At 41.3% G+C, this 7,934-nt stretch overlaps 1 protein-coding gene across 1 annotated transcript in view; it reads right to left on the reverse strand.

The window, feature by feature from the left end:
* Usp9x (ubiquitin specific peptidase 9 X-linked) overlaps positions 1–3,161 on the reverse strand; it is a 135,301-nt gene extending 132,140 nt beyond the window's left edge. Inside the window, exon 1 of the mRNA XM_026387563.2 lies at positions 3,144–3,161. The gene's annotated coding sequence lies outside the window, so the exon portion shown is untranslated. The remainder of the gene's footprint in view (positions 1–3,143) is intronic.
* Between the last annotated feature and the right edge of the window lie 4,773 nt (positions 3,162–7,934).

Below are 7,934 nucleotides of genomic sequence, written 5' to 3' on the forward strand. Positions count from 1 at the left end.
TGTCCACTTCCCAGCTGGGGCTCCGTGGCAGCCCTCCATGCACTCTGCAACTGCTAACAGCGGTTTAAAACTGGCTTCTCCACAGCAAAATGACCCATCTATCACTTGGGTGGTTTGTCATCTGGCTCTTCCAGTTTGGTGTCATCCTGTGGGGCTAGGGACATGGGGAGCTGACACCAGGCTGATCTTTCCTATGTTGTCTCTGTAAGCAATATGCCATCTAAATCTATTTGGGCCCATTATGTATCACCAGCCAAACCCATATGAGTAGGGCAAGTCACTTGGGAGCTGCAGTAGTGTCAGCTGATGCTTGACCACGCAGCATACAGGCCCAGGAAGACCTCTCTGCTAGCAGACGGAAACTGCTCTGAAGCAAATCATGAGATCAGGAGAGGTGAGGTCCTTCTCATCTCACTAAACCTATTAAATGAGACAGCATCAAAGTAGCCAGTTTTAACTTGAAGGGGAGAGAAGCACAGGAACAAGGAAGCATATAAGTACATAAAATACACATTAAAACCATGTGTAGAAAAGCCTTCGGGATGGTTAGAGCACATGGAACAGTCTAGAAACAAACAGATCTGAGGCCTTATATATTTTGTTTTGTTTTGGTACCGAGAATTGAACCCAGGGGCACTTAACCACTAAGCCACATCCCCAGCCCTTTTGAGTTTTTATTTTGAGGCTGAGTCTTACTAAGTTGCTTAGAACCTTACTAAGTTGCCCAGGCTGGCCTAGAACTTGCAATCCTCCTCCCTCACCCTCCTGAGTCGCTGAGATTACAGGCGTGAGCCATCGTGCCGGGCACCCTTCCATGGTTTTTAAGGGAATTAAATCACCAAAGAGCCTGGTCTGAAAAAAAAAGTTCAAAACAACCCTTGGGAAGGAAGTGACCTGGGAAAGCTGATCCCAATCATTATCCCTCTGTGTCATTTCCTACTTTCCCCCCTCACTGAGTCTTTTCTAACTTGGCACTTCTTAACCTCAGAAACACAGTAACATCTCAGCTCCTTTGCTGCCTTCCTCTGCTAGGAATTTTCCAGAAATTCACATATTAAGGTACCCCATGGGTCCCAGCCCCAGGTATAACTGGAGGAGACTGTCTAGCTCGATTCTGCAGCTGCCACTCCACAGGAACCCAGGTCCACTATAGATAGCATTAAACAAAACACTAAGAATAACCTAATTGCCTGCCATCTGGTCATGCAAGAGCCTCTGATCCTCACAAAGGGCACTAATTATTTCCAGGAGTTGCTAGGGGTTGTCTCACATACTCAGAAAAAAAAAGTGCACTCCAACAGTCTCTCAGAGACTCTACTCTCAGCTGTCACTATGATGGCTCCATTCTGGCGCTGGTTTCTCCTGAGAGATTACACTGGCCCTGCGCTGGTGCGCCCCCCCCCCCCAAGCCACAACAGGATACAGAAGGTACTTGGGGGTCTAGGGAGTGATGGAGATGAACAGCTCTTCCCCTGTGTTATCTGCTGCTAAAGGAGCCTAGAGAAGTGCCACTTGGAAAATGTAGGCTAAAGCAACCATAGAAATAAGGGCACGCAGGCCCTCCCAGCACACTTGGAAATTGAAACTGTGCTTCAGAGGACACTCATTTCACATCCAATGTAAATTTTAAAATATACATTTTTCTCTGACCTATAAGTTTTACTACTCTATATCTATCTACCCTAGAGAAAGACTCCTAAACAAGTACATAGACAAAGGGACACAGATATTAATCATAGACCTTTTGTCATAGTGAATACAGGATTTCTGTGAAGAAAAACATGGCATATGCATACTAGGAAATATTACATGGAAGTTAAAAAGAATCAGCAGAGTGCAATGGTGCATGCCTGTAATCCCAGCAGCTCAGGAGGCTGAGACAGGAGGATCGAAAGTTCAAAGCCAGCCTCAGTGATTGCGAGGTGCTAAGCAACTCAGTGAGACCCTGTCTCTAAATAAAAGGCAAAATAGGGCTGGGGATGGGGCTCAGTGCACCAGTACCCCTCAGTTGTTCAATCCTCAGTACAAAAGAAAAAGAATCATCTCCGAATCATAATATGGTATGACTTCCAAGACAAATTATTTAGTGAATAAAGCAAATTGCAAACAACAACAACAAAATACACATGCCAGGAAATCCAAAAACCTACAAAATAAGACATTATAGATTTCAATGAGCATTTATATGTATAAAAGCACATGTAAAGGTAAATTGATAATAGATTGCATCTGAGAAGGAATGAGAAGAAGGGAAACAGGATTGCCAATGGCGATGGGGAGGACTGCAGCCTCATCTTTAATCACAAAGTGTCTTTCGAAAATAATGAAGTTGGGGGGCTGGGTATGTGACTCAAGCGGTAGCGCGCTCGCCTGGCATGCGTGCGGCCCGGGTTCGATCCTCAGCACCACATACCAACAAAGATGTTGTGTCCACCAAAAACTAAAAAATAAATATTAAAAAAAAAAAATGAAGTGGGACATGCCTGTCATTCCAGGAACTTGGGAGGCTGAGGCAGGATGATCACAAGATCAAGGCTAGCCTCAGCAATTTAGTGAGACACAGTCTCAAAATGAAAAATTAAAACAGCTGGGGATGTAGCTCAGTGGTAAAGCGCCCCTGGGTTCAATCCCCAGCAACACAGACACAGGCGCACCAATAATGAATGCTCATATAATCAGAAATATTTTATAAAGGCCATTTGGCATTGTCCCACTCCCTAATCAATTTAGCACCCACTGGCCCAACTTCCAATTGTGAGCTCCTGCATTACTTTGCCTGAGGGCTTTCTCTTGCCACTGGAACCCACTTTGCTGTTACAGTTGCCATTGCCACCCATGTGACAGACCAGACGTGCAATCTCAGGGGGATTAATGCCCCCTGAAAACAGTCCTCACCAATGACTGATGGCAATCTGTGTATGTATCAGTCAGAGGCTTAAGCAGGAGACAGGCTAATTATTTTAAGTAACTCAAATGGCAAGAAGAGAACTCCAAGGTGTCATGGAGTTAGGAACTACAAGAAGCAACTGCCACCCCAGAAGTGAGGGAACAAAGCAAAGAAGATGGAAGTCTGACAACATAGAAGCTTGGGGGAGGGGCCCCTGGGGGCTGAGAGTGGGCCCTGGGGGAGGCCTGCTGCTCACCTCATGCTGCTCTTTCACAAGGGAGGCCCCTGAGGCTGGTTCCAGGAAGGCTGGATAACTTGCAGACTGGATTCAGCTGGAGACCCAGGGAAGGCCTGCTAGGGCAGGAGAGAAAATGTTCCTGGAGGAAGCTGAGAGGAACAGGAAGTCAACAGGAAGGAAGACAATCAGGAAGGGGTTTAAGCTCCTTCCTCCCCCTCTAGCCCTGCAATCTCCCTCTAGTGCCCCCTAGAGTGGGAGCCTCCCAGGGAGCCACTGGCAAAGCAGAAATGCCATCCCCAGAATCACAAAGTAAAGCCTAGGGTGATCCCAGTGGCTCAGGAGGCTGAGGCAGGAGGATCGCAAGCTCAAAGCCAGCCTCAGCAATGGCAAGGCGCTAAGCAACTCAGTGAGACCCTGTTTCTAAATAAAATACAAAATAGGGCTGGGGATGGGGCTCAGTGGTCAAAAAAAAACCAAAATGAAGCATAGGGCTGGGAATGCAGTTCAGAGGTAGAGCACTTACCTACCATGCTCAAGGCCTTGGATTCATCCCCAACCTCCACCCCCACCAAAGTAGAGTCTTGGAAGGATGGATTGAAGCTCAATAACCTAATAACTTAATAGCATACCCCAAAATGAAGAAAATAATTTAGTGAGTCATATCCACCACTCAACTTCAACAATTATTACTACTTTGCCTTTCTTGCTTCATCCCCTTTAAAGCAAATCACATGATTTCACTTATAAATACATACGTATTTAACAGACACAGACTTAAAAACACAATACCATGACCATACCCAGAAAATTAAGACTAATCTCATCTAATTCCCAGTCAGTGTTCAAATTTTCCTGATTGTCTGGTAAATGGCTTTTTTACAGTTGGTGTATTAGAATTAGAACCCAAACTATGTTTGTGTATTCTTTTGCTTAATATGGTTATATTTTTAAAACAGAGTCTCAATGTGGTGCCCGGGTTGGTCTTGAATTCTTGAGCTCAAACCAGGTGAGGTGGCACCTGTCAGTAATCCCAGCAACTCCAGAAGCTGAGGCAGGAGGATCACAAGTTTAAGGCCAGCCTCAACATTTTAGTGAGAACTTGTCTCAAAATTTAAAAAATTAAAAGGCCTGGGGATGGAGCTGAGTGCTAAAACACCTCTGGATTCAATCCCCAGTAACAAAAAACAAGCACATAAAGAACTCAAGAGCTCAAATGACCCCCAATCCCATGGCCAGGACTATAAGCATGAGCAACCACACCTTGTCATTATCACGAGAATAAGCTGATTATCTCCAGAATGGATTCCTTGTGCTTGTGTCTTGAACTTGGACATCCCAGTCTCCAAAACTATGAGAAAGAAATTTCCACTCATTCTAAATTACCCAGTCTATCATATTTTGTGGTAGCACCACAAACCAGACCATGACAACTTCCTTCTCCTTCCTCTTTTCTTGAATGTCATTGATTTACTAAAGAAATCAGGTCATTTATCCTATAGATGTCCCCTATTCTAAATTCATCTGGTTGTATCCTGTTGGTATCATTTTACATGTTCCTCTGACCTCTTTCTTTCCTGTAAGCTGGTAGCTACATTGGAGGCTGGATTAGATTCAGGTTAAACTTCTTTTTTTTTTTTTTTGGTACCAGGGATTGAACCCAGGGGCACTCAACCACTGAGCCCCAGTCCCAGTCCTATTTGGTATTTTATTTAGAGACAGGGTCTCACCGAGTGGCTTAGCGCCTTGCCATTGCTGAGGCTGGCTTTGAGCTTGCGATCCTCCTGCCTCAGCCTCCCGAGCTGCTGGGATTATAGGCATGCCACTGCACCTGGCTACAGGTTCAACTTCTGGGCAGGGATATTTCATAGGGTGCTGTGTAATTCCTTACTGGAAGGCACCATTATACCTCACTGGAATGTACAATGGTTAGTTTTGTAAATTGAGGAATAGGGTGGGGGGTGTAGCTCAATAGTAGAGTAATTCCCCAGCATGTGGGAGGCCCTGGGTTCCACCCTCAGTACCTCAATAAATAAATAAATAGTATAAATTTTAAATTGAGGTCAATTATAAAGGAATATTTTATCTACAATAAGATGCACAAATGCCAAGTAAAAAGTTTAAGGAATATTTGCATATTATACAACCAGGTAACTATCACTTAGATCAAAATATAAAGCTTACCCATAACCCAGACTATTTCTTCATGAACTGGTGACTTTCTAATTCTTTTGTTTTTCCTGAGTTTGAATCCTTTTACAGTAAAGAACTTGCTCATCAATTCTAGATGCTCTAAAATATACTTTGCACAGGAAAGGCAAAATAATGATGGATTATTTTTCTTTATTCACCAATAGCAGCTTCCAAAAAATGACCAGTGAGGTTTTATTTACTTTTTATTATCATTTTGAACTCAGGCAGCTTTAAAAATATCTGATGTACAAATGTATATAGTACTTGCAGTCATTATAGTTATATATATATAATTTTAGTTGTTGATAGACCTTCATTTTATTTATTTATACATGGTGCTGAGGATCAAATCCAGCACTTCACATATGCAAGGCAAGCGCTGTACCACTGAGCCACAACCCCAGCCCTCATTATGTTTTTTGATGCTCAAATTGTCCTGTCTTAAGTCAGTAAGAGCCACTTAGAAAATTGCTTCTTGCCAGGTGTGGTGACTCAGGAGGCCGAGACAGGAGGATCCTGAGTTCAAAGGCAGCCTCAGCAACTTAATGAGGCCCTAAGCAACTCAGTGAGACCCTGTCTCTAAATAAAATATAAAAATGGGCTGAGGATGAGGCTCAATAGTTAAGCGCCCCTGGGTTCAATCCCCAGTACCAAAAAAAACAAAAAAAGAAAAAAAGTTGGTTCTTTAGTCTTTTGTTGTTGTTGTTGGGGTGGGGATTAATCCCAGGGCCAGGTACAGGCTAAGCAAGTGCTCTACTACTCAACTATACCCCCAGCTCCTCCTTAGTTCTTTAATATGACCCTTGAAGTCCTTAATTTCTAGAAAAATCCAATATTCCTTTCAGATTTCCAGCCTCAGAACTGAAATTAACCATTTCCCTAAGGAGTTCTACATATTTGTTTGAAATCATATTTAAATACCACAAGCTGAATGCCATGTATTTGTTGCTATTATGTTATAATTTCTTACAGGTTTTTTTTTCAACGCATACAACTAAGACAGCCATTTTTTTAGAAAAAGAAAAATAAATTATGAATAAATACTGCTACTTCTAATCTAAAGATTAAAGGGCTTCCACTTAATTTCTTTGATTTTGTGTGTCTCTCTTCTCTCATGTGTAAAATCTTGGTTCTTAATGATATTAACATAATGACCTATTTGCTGTATTCCACCACGCAGATAGAAAAGTTTCAGGATAATGATACCAATATTCTTAGTAACAATTAGATGGCTGAATGCCATTTAAGATTTATTTACAGTTATTTTTGTCCTTAACATCCAGCCCACTAGGGATATACAGTAAAAATACTGTGTTTACAAGTCACTTGAAATAATTATTGTTTTTAGTTTTGTCACCAACATGATAGTTAGGCTCATTTGTTTCAGTTTGTCTTCAGTGTTTAAAAACAACCTTTTTGTCTTTTTTATTATATTCAGTTTTTAAATGATTAAAAAAAAATTTTACAGTTCTAACGTGTATTCATGATGTATTGCTAGCTATCAAGCTGTCCAACAAACATTTTAGGTTAAAATAACAACAGATATTATCTCACAGTTTCTGAGGGTTAGGAATTGGGAGCAGTGTTGCTGGCTGCTTTGGGCTCAGGGTCTTTCATGAAATGCAGGCAAGATGTCAGCTGAAACTGTAATCTCAAGGCTCCAAGGTTGCTGGAGGATCTGTTCCAAAGATGGCTCCCTCACATGGCTCTTGTTGGGCCTTTGATTCTCACCATGTGAAACCACCCAACAGAGCAAAGAGTTTCCCCTAAAACAAGAGATCAGACACAGAAAGTAAAAAGAAAGCCACACTGCTTCTTAGAACCTAATCTTGGAAGTGATACACCATTGCTTCTACTAAATTCATGCAGCCCAACTCTGGTACAATGTCACAGGGGTGTACCTACCAGGAGGTGGCAGTTCTTGGGGGCTATCTTTTACACAAAACCAAACAAAATAAAATGGATGATACAAGATATATTCAGAGAGATCTACCTTCCATCTTTCCGCTTTCCACATAACCTACCTCCACGTTTAGGAAACTGCTTTTATTATAGGTTGTACTTTATCATGCCATTATTTTGTTTTGAAAAATATCAGAAAATAGGTATATATTTATAGTCTCAAAAGCTAACTTACTATACAACTTCTCCATACTTTGCTATTCTCAGTTAACATCATATTCAAATAGCAACATACAGGGAAATTCCTTATCCCAATTTACAGCTTGATTAAACTCTAATTATACAGCCATGCTATAGTTTAAAAAATGGTTTAAGGATTGACATGAGGTTTACTTTTGACCCATGTGTGGGAAAATGTGGAGGATAAAGTGCTAGATACAATGAAAAAAAAATGGTTTAAGGGCCTCATTATTTATTTATTTATTTATTTATTAGGGCCTCATCATTTATTAATTCTCCAAGTTTCGAATGTCTAAGTTGCTTATAATTTTCATGCATAAATATGTTTGTGCATAAAAATTTTCTGGATGTAGGATAATTTTCTTGGACTATTTGATGTAAAGCTACAGATTTATTAAGTCAAAGGTACAATCCTTTTTTATGCTATGTTTATAGATGATAAATTGGTTCTCAAAAGAATGACACCATATTACATTT

Source organism: Urocitellus parryii, chromosome X (assembly GCF_045843805.1).
Source record: "Urocitellus parryii isolate mUroPar1 chromosome X, mUroPar1.hap1, whole genome shotgun sequence".
NCBI classification, from domain to species: Eukaryota; Metazoa; Chordata; class Mammalia; order Rodentia; family Sciuridae; genus Urocitellus; species Urocitellus parryii.